General features: G+C 38.2%; 1 protein-coding gene across 2 annotated transcripts in view; it reads left to right on the forward strand.

Annotated features, from left to right (window-relative positions):
* The window catches only part of METTL4 (methyltransferase 4, N6-adenosine), a 681,840-nt gene that overhangs the window by 120,795 nt on the left and 543,207 nt on the right, over positions 1-17,838 (forward strand). The window lies entirely within an intron of this gene.

Consider the following 17,838-nt stretch of genomic DNA (forward strand, 5'->3'; position numbering starts at 1 on the left):
GCAAACCCCCTTTTTCACCAGAAAATTCTTTTCAATCTCTACTTTGCATCACTAGGACTCAGTTCAAAGCCTGATGTGGTTTCATCAGATAAGTGACAGCTATCAGTTTCCTTGAAACTGTAGTTCAGATACTAACAGCATCCTCATAAGTTGAGAGCTTGCTAGAGTTGCAAATTATGTGGCTCCAGTGTCTTACTGAGTCAGAATCTCAGGGAGTATTTTAACAAGTTCTCTTGGTTTGGGGAATCCTCAGGCATAGCACACTGTGCCCACTAAAGTCTGAGGAGGGATTATGTAGGTAATGTATCCATACCTGCCATGGAAGCCAGGAAACAAAAAGTGGCAGGAATTTTCAGCTTTTATAGTAGGGGGTGGCCCAGCCTGTCCTGAAGATTGACAAGGTAGGGGGAGTCCTAGGACATAAGAAATGGGTTCAGTTGTTAAGAAGCCAAAAAGAAGGATACCTGTTCAGTATGGCTATTGTTCTTAAGAATGTTGTTGCTGCACTTCCTGCAGTCTATAATGATTAACCAGTGGAATTTAATCTGCTTTGTTAAGGGTACCTCAGAGTTAGCTATATCACTATTAACCACACTCCACCACGTGATTGTGGTGTCTTCTTTAGTGACTCGTATCATGCTCACTGTCCTTTCCTCAACTTCCATTTTTCTTTTCCCTCCTCCCTTCTCCTCTCTGCCTCTCTAATGTTCCTTTTTGTTTCCTCTAGGATCATTTCAAAGTTGATTGGAGGTGTCTTCCCTTAAGGTTTCAGTGAGAAGGGAAGTCGTTTTTCTGTATTAAAGGCTGCAGTAATCACTGGTTTATGGAGTTAATAAAGCTTTTAGGGGCAATCTTTTTTGTTTTTTATTTTTTAGGCAGGCTAAGAAATTATACACCCAGGGCTTGCTCTAGGCAAAGCATTGAAGCTGAGAATTTGATTTTAGTGCCTCTGAGCTGTCTTTCCTTCTTTCCCCTCTCACAGCTTCCCTTCTTATTTCACTTTCACCTTCAGTTATAAGCTGCCCTCCATCTCTCACCCCAATCAAAACTTGCTCTTAGGTAAGAATGCTATCCTTAATGACTCTATCAGTCAATAATACACAGAATCACCTCTCTGAGAGTATTTAAAGTACCCCACCGCCTCCAGTAGAGGAATCAAAGGTTTTGTTTTCGCTGAAAACAAATTTCAAAAACAGTAGTCAATTGGAGAAGTTATGACTTGTATCCACTCATTTGATGAATTAAGGGATCCTACTCATAAACTTCCACTATTTTCCCCACTGATTTTAATTTTCTCGTGCTCATTGTTATAGTTAGAGAAGGTATCAGAACTTTCTCCACTCTACCTATGACTCATGACAGGTGAAAAACCCTGGAAGAGATGTACTGCAGGAATGCTCTGGCCTTCAGGAGCCAACACAGGAATGTTCTATCCTCCTCCTCTCCTATTCACCCCCCACTTCCCCAATTCAGAGACTCCTTTTTCATGATTCAGAAATAGCCCTTGTCAGAGTTGCTAGCTGTTATATGCCCTCCTTGCCGGAGCCAATCTTTCCCGTGGTCTTGACTTCTTGACTCTGTATCATTCAAGGATCAAGGTCCCAAATAAACCATTTCTTTATAGCACATCTTAAAATTCTTTTCAGAAGAAAGAAATGTGACCCTTCTACTTTTCATAGCCAATAACTTAAGGGACTGGCATCTGGGTTGATTGGACTACCCCGTCCTTGTGGAAAAGGCACTTTTTAGGAGATAAATGAGGACAGGGAGTTCTGTTTTATAGAGGTGATCTTGAATTTGACCCTAAGCACATATAGTATAGGGTAAACATCAGGTTAATGTAAACAATCACAGCAGAAATTGGATGAGGAGACTGGAAAATGGAACCAGATCTCACAGTACCCAAAGTGTTATAATGCCAATAATTGGGTTTCTCTGTGGTTGGAATTAACTTTAAAATTTGTTTTTTTATTTTTGAGAGACTGAGGGCAAGCAAGGGGTGGGACCGAGAGAGAGGGAGACACAGAATCTGAATCAGGCTCCAGGCTCTGAGCTGTCAGCACAGAGACCCACGTGGGGCTCGAACTCATGGACCGTGGGATCATGACTTGAGCCGAAGTCAGACGCTTAACTGACTGAACCACCTAGGCACCCCTGGAATTAACTTTTAATACCAACTTAATTGTTAACAGAAACAATGACATTTATGTGATGTAGTTACTAGGAGTGAATGATGATAAAAAAAATTTAAAAATTTTGTATGAAAAAAAGATAAACTGGAAAAAATATATCACAGACAAGTTGTTAATATATCTAATATATAAGAGGTACTAAAAATAGAGAATATACCGAAATTCTATAGAAAAATTGGCACAGGATTTGAACATGCAGTTAGTATGAAAAGAAGTAAATATGTCCTACAACATATAAATAGACATACAACCTTGTTCACATTGAGAGAGACAAATCAAAATTAGGCTGATACTTTTTCTTACCTATCAATTGTAACTGCCTCTGTAAATATCATTGTTTGATACTCATCATATTCTGTTGGGGAGCCTGGATAGAAATAGGCATTTTAATTTATTTCTTATAGAAGGCAAAGTTGTAGAACTCCTATGGGATGGATATCATTCTATGTAGCAAAATTACATATACATGTGTGTTTTGACCCACAATCCTACTTTTAGGTATCTATTAAGATTCACTGGCAAAAACCACAAAATGACTGATATGCAAGGTAATTTATTGCAGTACCATCTCTAATGGAAAAGACTGGGAAAAATACAATTGATCATCAATAGGGGAACTGGTAAATAAATACTGGTGCAGTTACATAATGCACTACTATGTAGATGTAGTCAGAAATGGGAATGAGCTCTATACATTGGTATAGAAGGATCTCTAGGATATAGCAAGATACAGAAGAGCATGTACAGTATGCTATCTTTTATTTAAGAAATTAGGGAGGGATAGGAATATAATATATATAATATTCACATATTATATACAAAATATAGTATGAAACATTTAATATATAATGTACAATGCATAATAATAATTACTAAGGTATTAGGGTTTTCCAGAAATTTAGAATTGATAGGATATGTGTGTGTATACAAAGATATATATATATATTTTTATTTTATTTTAAGGAATTGGCTTATACACTTATGAAGATTGGCTATTCCAAAATATTAAAGGTGAGCTAACAGGCTGGAGACCTATAAAGAATTAATGTTGTAGTGTGAGTCTCACTTTGCTGGCAGATTCCTTCTTGCTTGTGGGAGGTCAATCTTTTGCTCTATTCAGGCCTTCATCTGATTGGATGATGCCCACTGACATTATGGAAGGCAATCTGTTTTGATCAAAGTCTACCAATTAAAATGTAAATTTCATCCAAAACACTGTCATAGAGACATCCAGAATAATGTTTGATTAAATATCTGGACACTGTGGCCCAATCAAGTTGACACATTAAATCACCTATCACAACTATAAATAATATGGGATATATTTGCTTATATTTAAAAAAATGAGGGGCGCCTTAGTGGCTCAGTTAAGCGTCTGACTTCAGCTCAGATCTCATGGTTCGTGAGTTCGAGCCCTGCATCGGGCAATGTGCTGAGAGCTCAGAGGGTGGAGCCTGCTTCGGATTCTGTCTCCCTCTCTCTCACTGCCCCTCTCCCACTCGCGCTCTGTCTCTCTCAAAAATAAATAAACATTTAAGAAAAAAAAAACCGAAAGGGAAAAGCTCAAAACTGATTTTCAATTTTTTTTATTTTTAAGTTTTATTATTATTTTTTCCTTTCGTTTTGTTTTAATGTTTTTTTCCCCTTATTTTGAGAGAAAGAGAGTGTGAACAGGGGAGGGGTAGAGAGAGAGGGAGACAGAGAATCCCAAGCAGGTTCTGTGCTGTCAGTGCCGAGCCTGATGTGGGGCTTGAACCCACAAAACGTGAGATCATGACCTGAGCCAAAATCAAGAGTTGGACTCAGTGAACTGAGCCACCTAGGTGCCCCTATTTTTTGTTTTTTAAAGTTTTATTTACTTAAGTCATTTCTACATCCAACATGGGGCTGAAACTCACAACCCTGAGATCAAGAGTTGTATGCTGTTCTAATAAACTAGCTATGTACTCCCTAAAAACTGATTTTTTAAACAGTGATACCCATGCAGAGGCTCCTGAGTGGCTCAGCCCTTTAAGCGTCTGACTTTGGCTCAGGTCATGATCTCATGGTTCCTGAGTTTGAGTCCCACTCTGTGCTGATAGCCTGGAGTCTGCTTTGGATTCTGTGTCTCCCTCTCTGTCTGCCCCTCCATGCCCCCTTTCCCCCCCGAGCCCGTGCTTTGTCTCTGTCTCTCTCAAAAATAAACATTTAAAAAAAAACAGTGGTTCCTATGGATAGAAAAGATGTGGACACTTGAATTTTCTGAATGTACCTTAGTTTTGTTTTTGGAATTATGTAATTTTTTTTGTAATTATAAAACAAAATTAAATCAACATTAAAAAGCAATTCTATGCTATCTGTCTTTCTCTGTATGACTTATTTCACTTAGCATAACACTGTTTTCACTCTTATGTGGATCCTGAGAAACTAAACAGAAGACCATGGGGGAGGGGAAGGAAAAAAAAAAAAGAGAGGGATGGAGCCAAACCATAAGAAACTCTTAAAAACTGAGAATAAACTAAGGGTTGATGGGGGGTGGGATGGAGGGGAAAGTGGGTGATGGGTATTGAGGAGGGCACCTGTTGGGATGAGCACTGGGTGTAGTATGGAAACTAATTTGACAATAAATTTCATATTAAAAAAAAGAAAAATTAAAAAAAGCAATTCTAAAAAGTTGAGAGGAAAATAAAACAAATGAACTTGTGTACAAAGTTGGTGGCTTACCCACATTGCAACAAATATTTTGGGTGAATTTATTGCACATCAGTTTGACAGTGTATATCCTTGATGGGACATATCTTAAAGTCAAATAAGAAATTTTAAACTTTTTAAAACTTTTTAAAAGATTCATGTCTTTGGTTAGAATAATGGTATTCTTATTTTGAAAATATATTATACAAACAGTTGGCTTAAATGATTAATTTTAATGTCATAAACAACCTTCTTTTTCAGCATAAAGGACAAGAGATACAAATACAGAAACAAAATTAAATAATTATATAAACTTCCTAAATTTCTAAATTTGAGTTGGAAATTTTATTTATTTATTTAAAAAAATGTTTAATGTTGATTTATTTTTGAGAGAGAGAGTGGGAGTGGGGAAGGGGCAGAGAGAGGGAGACAGAGAATCTGAAGCAGGCTCCAGGCTCTGAGCTGTCAGCACAGAGCCCCAAGTGGGGCTCAAACTCACAAACCATGAGATCATGACCTGAGCCAAAGTCAGATGCTCAACTGACTGAGTCACCCAGGCACCCCTTGAGTTGGAAATTTTAATGTGGGCTTATGATGTATTATATCTGTTCATCAAAAAGGCTAGCAACAGTGATCAACCCAGTAGCTAAGAGTACTCTTGATGCCTAGATTATGGTCTATAATTGTCATGTCTCCTAAAAGGAATTGATATTCCTTGGGTGAATAGCTAATTTCGGGTCTTTTGGAGAATATGTGAAAAATGACTTTGAAATATCTTTGCTGTGTCAAAAAGCAAGGAGGCTAGCAAAGACAACTGGGGTCATGTCAAAAGGACTCACAAGCTCATGGGAGGGGCTCGCACTAACCAACAGTGATGGTGTGATTTGAATATCAAAAAGAATAATTACTACAATGGATTGAAACATATAAAATATGTTTAAAACCCATTAGTACATAAGGATAATGATTCATTGGTCATCACATTATTATTAAGGATAATGATATATTGGTCATCATATTGTTATTCTGAAAACAGGTGAAGAAAGGGAAGAATCAAACTCTTGAACAAACTCCATAATCTGAACAGACACTATTTCAGGATAACCAAATCGTTCTTGTGGGAAAACACTTTCTTAAGGAATATCAGCTAACAAATGAAAAAGGAACAATGGAATTATTTGCATTTTATACCTCTAATTTAATTATACAAAGGACATAGGCAATGGTCATTATTGGCTGCTAAAATCATAAGCATAAGAGATAAGGTATCCCTGGAGCTCATGCAGCATCCTCTTGGACCACCTCTGATTTTGGCCTCATCTATGGCAGACAGATCTGTTGCATTCACATTCCTCCTCTCCCACTGCCAGCACCCTCAATGCAAGTGGAGTCTTGTTGTTCTATGCTCCTCTGCCTTCCTTCTTAACTCTTTGAGTTGTCCTGGCTCCAGCATTCATAGTCAGACCTGAGTGTGGAAGAGGTAATGTCCCCAGGAGCAACCCTCAACAAAGAGGAACTGAAGGACAAATGCTCCTGCCTCCTATTTTCTAGGTAGCCATTCTTGAAGGTCTTCTGCATGCTTCTCAGGAGGACTTAGTGGAGTTGCTAATATACACTTTCATTTCTTTTTCTTCCTTTCCTGTGTCTCTGGCCCTGTACCTTTACTGCTGCTTCCTCAGATCAGCTCCCAAATAAGCCTCTTGCATTCAAGTTCTTGCTCCAGACTCTTACTTGGAAAAAACAAAACTAGAACAGAAATTCTATAATGGATAGATCAGGCTGACAACACATGAGCTCACTGGTTCATGATGTCACAGAAAGAGAGATACTAGATACTGTGTTTCTAGCACCATATATATTCTCTCCAAATGTTGAGCTTGAATCTGACCAAGCCTCCAGATTTAATTACTAGTTCATAGTAGTTATCAGTACCAGTAATCCAGAATGTGGGAAATTCTGCAGAACAAATGGCACAGTTTCTGCCACAACTAAATTGTACAAGAAAAAAGAGGGAAGAGAAAACTAGATAAAAATACACTTAAGAGATATCAGTCAAATCTAATGGTTTATTTAAATCATTTTTTATTAAAAAATTTTAAATGTTTATTTTTGAGAGAGAGAGAGAGAGATACAGAGTGTGAGCAGGGGAGAGGCAGACAGGGAGACACAGAATGCGAAGCAGGCTCCAGGCTCTGAGCTGTTAGCACAGAGCCCAGCCTGAGATGGGGCTCAAACCCACAGACTGGGAGATCATGACCTGAGCCAAAGTTGCTTAACCGACAGACCACACAGGTGCCCCCAAATCTAATTATTTAGAACAAGCTATAAAAATGATAAACTAATTATGGAAGTTTAGAGAGATTAAGGAGCTGTTATTAATTTTGTGTGGTATTTAACTATTTTGTAGAGATGTTCACTAAAGTATTTGGGAATGAAATGATAGGTTTGGGATTTGCTTTACAATAATCTAGTGGGTAGGGAAGTGGGTGGGTTATGGACGAAATGAGATAATCTCATGTAAGTGGCATGGGGGTGGGTGATGGATATACAAGGGTGGGGGGGCTGCTGATGGAAGTGTTACTATACCCTTCTCTTCACTATTGAATAGGTATGAAAATAAGTGTAATGCATTTGTTTCCCCAAAGAAGACATGTTTCTTAGGATGCAGAAATGAGAAACTACTATACTAGAATTTCCAAAACAGACATATGCTGTGACCTTATGCTGAGCCATTTGGCTCCTTTATCCCTCTGGGATTGTTATTTGTGAAACATGAGTGCATGCAGATTAACACCTTGCTTTCTTGCAGGAAGTACTAGACTCCTATTAAGCAGGGAATGCTCTTGACAAAATCCAGCACCCTTTCTTAATAAAAACCCTTGAGAAAGTCGGGATAGAAGGAACATACTTAAAGATCATAAAAGCCATTTATGAAAAGCCCACAGCTAACATCATCCTCAACGGGGAAAAACTGAGAGCTTTTTCCCTGAGATCAGGAACACGACAAGGATGCCCACTCTCACCGCTGCTGTTTAACATAGTGCTGGAAGTTCTAGCATCAGCAATCAGACAACAAAAGGAAATCAAAGGCATCAAAATTGGCAAAGATGAAGTCAAGCTTTCGCTTTTTGCAGATGACATGATATTATACATGGAAAATCCGATAGACTCCACCAAAAGTCTGCTAGAACTGATACAGGAATTCAGCAAAGTTGCAGGATACAAAATCAATGTACAGAAATCAGTTGCATTCTTATACACTAACAATGAAGCAACAGAAAGACAAATAAAGAAACTGATCCCATTCACAATTGCACCAAGAAGCATAAAATACCTAGGAATAAATCTAACCAAAGATGTAAAGGATCTGTATGCTGAAAACTATAGAAACCTTATGAAGGAAATTGAAGAAGATTTAAAGAAATGGAAAGACATTCCCTGCTCATGGATTGGAAAAATAAATATTGTCAAAATGTCAATACTACCCAAAGCTATCTACACCTTCAATGCAATCCCAATCAAAATTGCAGCAGCATTCTTCTCGAAACTAGAACAAGCAATCCTAAAATTCATATGGAACCACAAAAGGCCCCGAATAGCCAAAGTAATTTTGAAGAAGAAGACCAAAGCAGGAGGCATCACAATCCCAGACTTTAGCCTCTACTACAAAGCTGTCATCATCAAGACAGCATGGTATTGGCACAAAAACAGACACATAGACCAATGGAATAGAATAGAAACCCCAGAACTAGACCCACAAACGTATGGCCAACTCATCTTTGACAAAGCAGGAAAGAACATCCAATGGAAAAAAGACAGCCTCTTTAACAAATGGTGCTGGGAGAACTGGACAGCAACATGCAGAAGGTTGAAACTAGACCACTTTCTCACACCATTCACAAAAATAAACTCAAAATGGATAAAGGACCTAAATGTGAGACAGGAAACCATCAAAACCTTAGAGGAGAAAGCAGGAAAAGACCTCTCTGACCTCAGCCGTAGCAATCTCTTACTCGACATATCCCCAAAGGCAAGGGAATTAAAAGCAAAAGTGAATTACTGGGACCTTATGAAGATAAAAAGCTTCTGCACAGCAAAGGAAACAACCAACAAAACTAAAAGGCAACCAACGGAATGGGAAAAGATATTTGCAAATGACATATCGGACAAAGGGCTAGTATCCAAAATCTATAAAGAGCTCACCAAACTCCACACCCGAAAAACAAATAACCCAGTGAAGAAATGGGCAGAAAACATGAATAGACACTTCTCTAAAGAAGACATCCGGATGGCCAACAGGCACATGAAAAGATGTTCAGCGTCGCTCCTTATCAGGGAAATACAAATCAAAACCACACTCAGGTATCACCTCACGCCAGTCAGAGTGGCCAAAATGAACAAATCAGGAGACTATAGATGCTGGAGAGGATGTGGAGAAACGGGAACCCTCTTGCACTGTTGGTGGGAATGCAAATTGGTGCAGCTGCTCTGGAAAGCAGTGTGGAGTTTCCTCAGAAAATTAAAAATAGACCTACCCTATGACCCAGCAATAGCACTGCTAGGAATTTATCCAAGGGATACAGGAGTACTGATGCATAGGGCCACTTGTACCCCAATGTTCATAGCAGCACTCTCAACAATAGCCAAATTATGGAAAGAGCCTAAATGTCCATCAACTGATGAATGGATAAAGAAATTGTGGTTTATATACACAATGCAATATTACGTGGCAATGAGAAAAAATGAAATATGGCCTTTTGTAGCAACGTGGATGGAACTGGAGAGTGTGATGCTAAGTGAAATAAGCAATACAGAGAAAGACAGATACCATATGTTTTCACTCTTATGTGGATCCTGAGAAACTTAACAGGAACCCATGGGGGAGGGGAAGGAAAAAAAAAAGAGGTTAGAGTGGGAGAGAGCCAAAGCATAAGAGACTGTTAAAAACTGAGAATAAACTGAGGGTTGATGGGGGGGGTGGGAGGGAGGAGAGGGTGGGTGATGGGTATTGAGGAGGGCACCTTTTGGGATGAGCACTGGGTGTTGTATGGAAACCAATTTTGTCAATAAATTTCATATATATAAAAAAAAGCAGGGAATGCTCTTTGAGTAATCTTTGGTGACTATAAGGAGCTGAGAGAGATGTTTTGGTGAAGTGTGCCCATGTGCTCAATGTCTGTGAGGAGTCAACAGATTCCTTCCCTTAGATGGTATCTATTTTGATGATGTCTCTGAACCTATATTCTTTGAAGCAAGGGGTAAATATTGTTAACTCTGTTTATCTTACAGCACCCATCCCAGTGTCTTCATTACATAATGTTTCATTATAGTTGATAGTGTGAATGTGTTGGGTAGTTTTCACCTGGTAAGAGAGGCTTAATGGATGGCTGTGCTAGCCTGTGAAGTCAGTCCTGGATTCTTTGTCTGGGTAGATGAGTCTGCGACTCACTTCACAGAGCAATACCAATGGAATTTGTGTCCTTTAGGAACTGGAACTGTGGGAGAGCCCATATATTTTGACTGTATGTCAGGCACTATGTGCTCTCGCTTCTTTATCTTCTACTGGGGATGGAACGTTGCCCCTGGAACCCTACGTTCGTATCCTCTATTCCAGATGTAATTTCAGATGTGTCTAACTAAGTTGGTTTGTTAAGGCTGCAATAACAATGTACCATAGGCTATGTGGCTTACACAACAGAAATGTATTGTTTCACAGTATACAGGTTGGATGTCCAAAATCGAGGTATCTGCAGGTTCCTTCTCAGGGCTGAGAGAGCAAAGCTATTCCAGGTTTCTCTCCTTGGCTTGCAGGTGGTTGTCTTCTCCTTATGCTACTTCACATTGTTTTCCCTCTTTGCACACCTCTGTGTCCACATTTCCCATTTTAAAAAGAACACCAGTTATATTGGGTTAGGGCCACCCTCATGACCACATTTTAACTTCATTATGCCTATAAAGTACCCATTTTCAAATGCAGTCACATTTTAAGGTACGGGGGTTAGGACTTCAACGTATGAATTTTGGGAGGACATAATTCAACTCGTAAGTCTCCAAAAGGGAAAATTCCTTATGCTTCTGGAATAACATGACTTTTCCAAAGACTTCCTTGCTCCAGAATGGGCTCTAGTAGGGAGACTTTAGGGATGGAAAAGGGTGAGAATGTTGGGGTTACTATTCTGGGAATTCTTAGACACATACAAGCATGCAGCTGCTGGCAAATTATGAAGTACTTGATGTTCCACGTGAATTACCATGCTTAAGATTCAACTATTGACTTGAAAGTTCACAGGTAATTTGAGCTCTTGAGTAGCTTTTCATTATATTAATCTGGCTATGATTTTTCAAGTAACAGAAAAAGGGTTGAAAGAGGCTGAGGCTCTACTGATGTCACAACTCTGGTACTTGCTGTGGGGGAGGGACATGATAAATGGTAAAAAGGCAAAACCCTGTTGGCGCCTTTATTCTGGCCATAAGAGTGTACCCTCTTCCACTTACCAAAATTTAGGTGTGGAGAAAGAAGGAGAAATAATTTCTTTAGCAATAAATAGAACCAGGAAGGAGATAACAGAGAGGGTGTAAGTACAGATGTTTCTGTTTACAAATCTCAGTGAATTATTAAGAAAACAGTGAGGGGTTTTTATTAAGAAAACAGTGAGTCTGGGTGGCTCAGTCAGTTAAGCATCCCACTTTGGCTTTGATCATGATCTCTGTGAGTTCGAGCCCTGCATCGGGCTCTGTGCTGACAGCTCTGAGCCTGGAGCCTGCTTCCGATTCTGTGTATCCCTCTCTCCCTGCTACTCCCCTGCTCGCTCGCTCTCTCTCTCTCTCTCTCTCTCTCTCAATAATAAAGAAATGTTGGGAAAAAAAAAAAAGAAAACAGTGAGGAAGAAGGTGAAGGAGTACTTATTGTATAGCCATGGGAAGGAAACAGTGAAAGGAACATTTTTTTGGAGGTGAGTGCCCTGTGAGGGTATAGGATAGCCAGCTAGATCCTGCTGTCTCCAGTTCCTGTCAGACCTGGCTCAGTCTGGCCCTTGGTGCTTGTCCCATTCAGTTATGGGATAAGGTTCTGTGCTTCCTTGCTCTCTGATTCCCTGGCCCTAAACATGGGCATTTCATGTGTTCTTCTCTAGTTTACCACCATCCAGTCTTCATTCTCAAATTGCCATGTGCATCTTTGCCCTGCACGATCCCTTCCTTTTATAACTCCTGTCAGCAATGGATGAGAGAAAATCCCTCTGCCAGCTCAGTAGTACCATGGAATCCCAACTACAGCATTCGGCTTTCCCTTTTTGTCTGGCTGGAGAAATGCATTTGCAGCTAGACTGTTCAGCCTCTATTCTACACTCTAGTTCCTTGAGAAGAATGAAATCAGAGAGCTGCTTATGGAAACCTCCTACAGATATAAAAATATGTATATTCTATAGTTTTAGGGACTACATGGCTTACGTATATTTGCTCTAGGGATGAAAAGCTAATCCAGTGTGAAGTGGGGGTGACTGTCAGTTGTTGCTTTTATACCTGGATGCTTCAGCCTGCCATGCCTCCTGGCTGGAATTTCTATTTGACATATGAATTTCATTAGAAAGTATTTCTTTGGGTTGTCAGAGGTTGGAAGAGGAATGTTGAACCTAGACAAATTGCAAAGACAAGATCTGAAGTGGGAAGTGTGCTCAGAGGATGCTTAGGGAAAAGAGGAGAAATGAAAAGGGTCTTTGATATTATTTGCTTCAGGTGGAAAGTGTAATGGTTGTGGTTTCTAAAAGAAGTCCTCTGGTTTGCAGAGACTGGATTGCAGAGGGCAGGGGCTGGAGGGCATTTTTTTCTTCTTAATCTCTAAACTTTTTGTCCTTCTCTTTTCCTTGCTAGAAACCTTCTCGGTCTCTCTGCTTCTCCCTGCTCTCCACCCCTCCTTCCTGCCCCATATCACTTTTGCATTCATCCCAATACTTTCACAGCTGTCTTTCCTTTTGTTTTAAGAAGGCCTCAGGGCACAGTGTAAAGCTTCTTGGAATTTTGGGAGGGATGGGTAAAGGCAGGTTCTTAATGAAAAATAAGGACAATAGTCCTTGAAATTGTAGTGAAATTCACTGCAATTCCTAGATATGTTAGAAATGGAACAGTGTCTCTTTTTTGATTTTCCAGCTAGTCTTCCCTGTCAGGGCAGGACCTTAACTTCCACTGTAATTCTTAACACCTTCTTATCTCAAAATAAGGAAATAACATTGACTTCTCATGGTGATTGACAACAGTAACTCCTCTGGAGAAGGCCTTTCGTGACACTTTGGTTAGAAAAGGCTTTTATAGGGGCACTTGGGTGGCTCAGTTGGTTGAGCCTCTGACTTTGGCTCAGGTCATGATGAGGTTCACAGGTTTGAGCCCCACACTGGGCTCTGTGCTGGAAGCTCAGAGCGTGGAGCCTGCTTCAGATTCTGTGTATGCCTCTCTCTCTCTCTGCCCCTCTCCCACTCACGCTCTGTCTCTCTGTCTCCCTGTCTCTCAAAAATAAATAAAAGCATTAAAAAAAAAGAAAAGGCTTTTATATGATTATATCATACACATATAGCTGTGATAGAAGCTAACAATTTGAGCTTATTATCTTTATATCGATCTAGTGAAAAAATCAGTAATGTGGTCTTATCTACCATGTGAGTTGATTTGGATGTAGGCAGATGACCCAGTTCTAGCCACTAGAACCTAAGGTCAATCTTCTGGGGACCTCCTAGGAAAGGTTCCTTTAACTGAAAAAGAAAACAACAAACAAACGCATAAATAAAACTGATACTCAGTATGGGCTGCCCCTCTTCTTCCCTAGATGTTGTCTGTCGTCTGTGATGTTTAGAAGTGCAGCCTCTTGGGACAGTGAGAAGAGGCAATACTGATACACCAGAGTAGAAGGGTGAAAGAAAGTCACTTAGGCCCTGGTGACTGTCCTGCCACTGTGTTTTTTGGTTATGTTTGTTGTTTGTTTTGTCATTGATCTGAGAAGCTAGTGTATGTTTTACTAATATAATTTCTTTAAATATATCTTGGACATAAATTAGGTAAGGCTATACAGACATAGACTAAAATATGAGCAAATATGAAGAAGAAATACGGTGAAGTAGTTAAGAACAGAGGCTTCTGGCTGAAGCTGGCTGTCAGTTGCCTCATATGTAAAGTGTACAAATAACAGTACTTGCTGAGTGCTAAGCAATAGAGACAAAGCACTGAGCGCAATGTCTGGAGCACATTACATACCCAATAAATATTAGCTACTATAGTTGTTATGAGTAATATCAACATGAGCTCCAGAGAAGATACAAAAATTGTCAGGTTTTGGTAAAAAGAAAAAAAAGTTTCTCAAAGAACGAAGATGTTATGAGTGTTCATGATTTTTGCTCTAATTTAGATAAGTAAAAATATGATTTGGTGTTAAAGATACATAGAATATGGAATATTTTCAAGTATGAACATTTAGAATATTTTGTTTTAATAAAGAATTTTTAAGTTAATTAATGTAAAGAGTCAAAGAGACATAATAGCACTATGTTGCATTCAATTGAATAAAAATATCACACAGAAAATAATGGATTATGATTTAACAGCTAATCTGGGAGTGGTAGAAAGTAGAAGAAGGATTTAGGGACAAATTACTCAATATTTGTATTTACCCCAAACGTAATGTTTCCTTTCAAGTAGCAGTAAACGGTTGGGAATTAACTATTGCCTAATATAAATTTGGGTTTTATCTGTGAATCCTAATTACTCATATCCAGTCATCAGGGATAATTGGGAGTTAGCAGCATTGCAGGATAGAATGATGTAACTGGTTTAGGCTGTTCTCAACTGAAACGAAATGTCACATCCATCCCCAAGCTGATTACTTAACTACTTTCTCTTCAAACACACAATGGCATATTTACTCCTGATATATGTTTGTGTTGACTTTGTGATCTGATTGTGCTCAGTTGTAAATTTTTTGGGGGAAATAAATATTGTGAAAGAGATTAGTTGATTTAAGAATGTGAGGTTACTTGTGGTGGATCATAGTGTATAGGGATGTGGAATCACTAAGTTGTATATCTGAAACCAATGTAGCATTATATGTCAAGTATACTCAAATAAAGAATCAAAATTAAAAAAAGAAAGACTGTGCAATCCCTATCAAAATAATACCAGCATTCTTCACAGATATAGAACAAACAATTGTAAAATTTGTATGGAACCACAGAAGACCCCAGATAGCCAAAGCAGTCTTGACAAAGAAAACCAAAGATGGAGGCATCACAATTCCAGACTTCAAGCTGTGTTACAAAGCTGTAATCATTAAGGCAGTATGATACTGGCACAAAAACAGACACTCAGATCAATGGAACGAATAGAGAACCCAGAAATGGACCTACAAACGCATGGTTAACTAATCTTTGACAAAGCGGGAAAGAATATCCAATGGAAAAAAAGTCTCTTCAGCAAATGGTTTTAGGAAAACTGGACAGCAACATTCAGAAGAACAAAACTGGACTGCTTGCTTACACCATACACAAAAATAAACTCAAAATGGATGAAAGACCTAAATGTAAAACAGGAAGCCATCAAAATCCTAGAGAAGAAAAAAATCAGCAAAAGTAAAAGGCAACTGATGGAATGGGAGAATATATTTGAAAATAACATATCAGATAAAAGGTTAATATCCAAAATCTGTAAACAACTTATCAAACTCAACACCCAAAAAACAAATAATCCAGTGAAGAAATAGTCAAAAGACATGAATAGACACTTTTCAAAACAAGACATCCAGATGGCTAACAGACATATGAAAAGATGCTCAACATCACTCATCATCAGGGAAATATAAATCAAAACCACAATGAGGTACCACCTCATGCTGGTCAGAATGGCTAAAATTAACAACTCAGGCAACAATTGATGTTGCTGAGGAGGCAGAGAAAGAGGAACGCTTTTGCACTGCTGGTGAAAATGCAAACTGGTGCAACCACTCTGGAAAACAGCATGGAGGTTCCTCAAAAAATTAAAAATAGAACTCCCTATGACCCAGCCATTGCACTACTACGTATTTATCCAAAGGGCACAGGAATGCTGATTCGAAGAGGCACATGCACCCCAATGTTTATAGCAGCACTATAGTCAATAGCCACAGTATGGAAAGAGCCCAAATGTCCATCGACTGATGAATGGATAAAGAAGATGTGGTATTAATATATACAATGGAGTATTACTCAGCAATTCAAAAGAATGAAATCTTGTCATTTGCAACAACGTGGATGGAACTAGAGTCTATTATGCTAAGCAAAATAAGTCAAAGACAAATATCATATGATTTCACTCATATTTGGAATTTAAGAAACAAAACAGATGAGCAAAGGGAGAGGGAAGCAAAAATAAGATAAAAACAGAGGGAGACACCATAAGAGAACAAACTGAGGGTTGCCGGAGGGGTGTTGGTTAGGGGAATGGGCTAAATAGATGATAGGCATTAAAGAGGGCACTTTTGGGATGAGCACTGGGTGTTATATGTAAGTAATGTATCACCAAATTCTATTCCTTAAATTATTACACTATATGTTAACTAACTTATATTTAAATAAAACAAAAATAAAAGCAAAAATAAAACAAAAATGAACAAACAAAAGAATACATTCCACTGAGCATGTATAGTAAAAATACAGTGTTAATAACTTGAGGTAATTTTGTTCTCTGTGTAGTTCTATCATCAACTTGATACAGAGTTAAAAATAATGAAGCATTCATTTCCATTTTTAAAAACTTTTTAGTTTTTTAGTTATCTTTTGGATATGTAAAATATTAACAAAATACCAAATCTGAAAAAAAAAAAAAAGAAATATAGAATGTAAGGCCAATTTTTAGCTATAGTTGCTTATCAGAAAACTTGTAGTATCTTCGTATTCCCTGTAGAATTCCCTGTAGAATTCTATAATGGCTTAAGTGTCATGCAAAACATTTTGCCATTTATCTTTACAATGTAATAGAGAGGTACCTTATGGGGATGAAGTTAGAAAAGGCTTTTATATGATTACATCATATAGTGATAGATGCTAACAATTTGTACTTATCATGAGAATAGTTTTCTTAAGAGAATTCTTGATAATTTTGCAACTGCTCTTCACTAGAATAATATAGCTATAGCTTATATCATAAATATAAATAACAAAGTTAGAAATAGGCAAGAGGGATTTAAAATTTGTCTAGATAGAACAAATTAGAATTTGTGTATATTGGCTCAGATCTTCTTTTGATTAAAGGATGACTGGGAAGATTGGAAAAATAAATGAACAATTCTAAGAAAATATTTACTAGAATTATAATCCATGCCTTTGTAATCCATGACCTCTGGAGTAAATTATTGAAGAGCACATAAGCAGAGGTCAGAAAGAATATTCCTTAAATATCTGAGTTGGAATAACACATAGACTGAGGATTATTAGATATCTAGAGCTCACTATAGCTTTATTCTTAAAGCTCAGATCACAGGATAAGTAACAGGCATCCTACTATCCCTAGTTCATTCTGGAGCTGCTGAACTGAGAATATGTGTATATCAGAGATGAAGGTGTCAATTTCTTTTTGACTCCACTAACTTTAGGGCTAAACCCCAAGAAGAGCTCAAAGTCTCTGCTAGCATCTACTTGTTACTATACAGCTGGAAGGAGTTAAATAAAGTGTAGGTGCACACCTGTGTATTTTACTTGACTGGCTAATAAGTCAATGTCAGACAGGAAAATTTTAGTGAATGTATATTGTATACTTAGCATTGTGAAAGATACCATGAGATGTCAGGAAGGTGTAATATAGGCTTCTACTCACTAAATGCTATAATCAGGATTTTTAGCCAGGTCTATCTGACTCCAAATCGTATATGTTTTACTATACTGTACCATCAGCTAGGCATTTTTCTTACATTATTTTATTTAATGTTTACAGTAAGATTGCAAAGAAATTATTATTTATAATTTGT

Source organism: Felis catus, chromosome D3 (assembly GCF_018350175.1).
Source record: "Felis catus isolate Fca126 chromosome D3, F.catus_Fca126_mat1.0, whole genome shotgun sequence".
Classification (NCBI taxonomy): Eukaryota; Metazoa; Chordata; class Mammalia; order Carnivora; family Felidae; genus Felis; species Felis catus.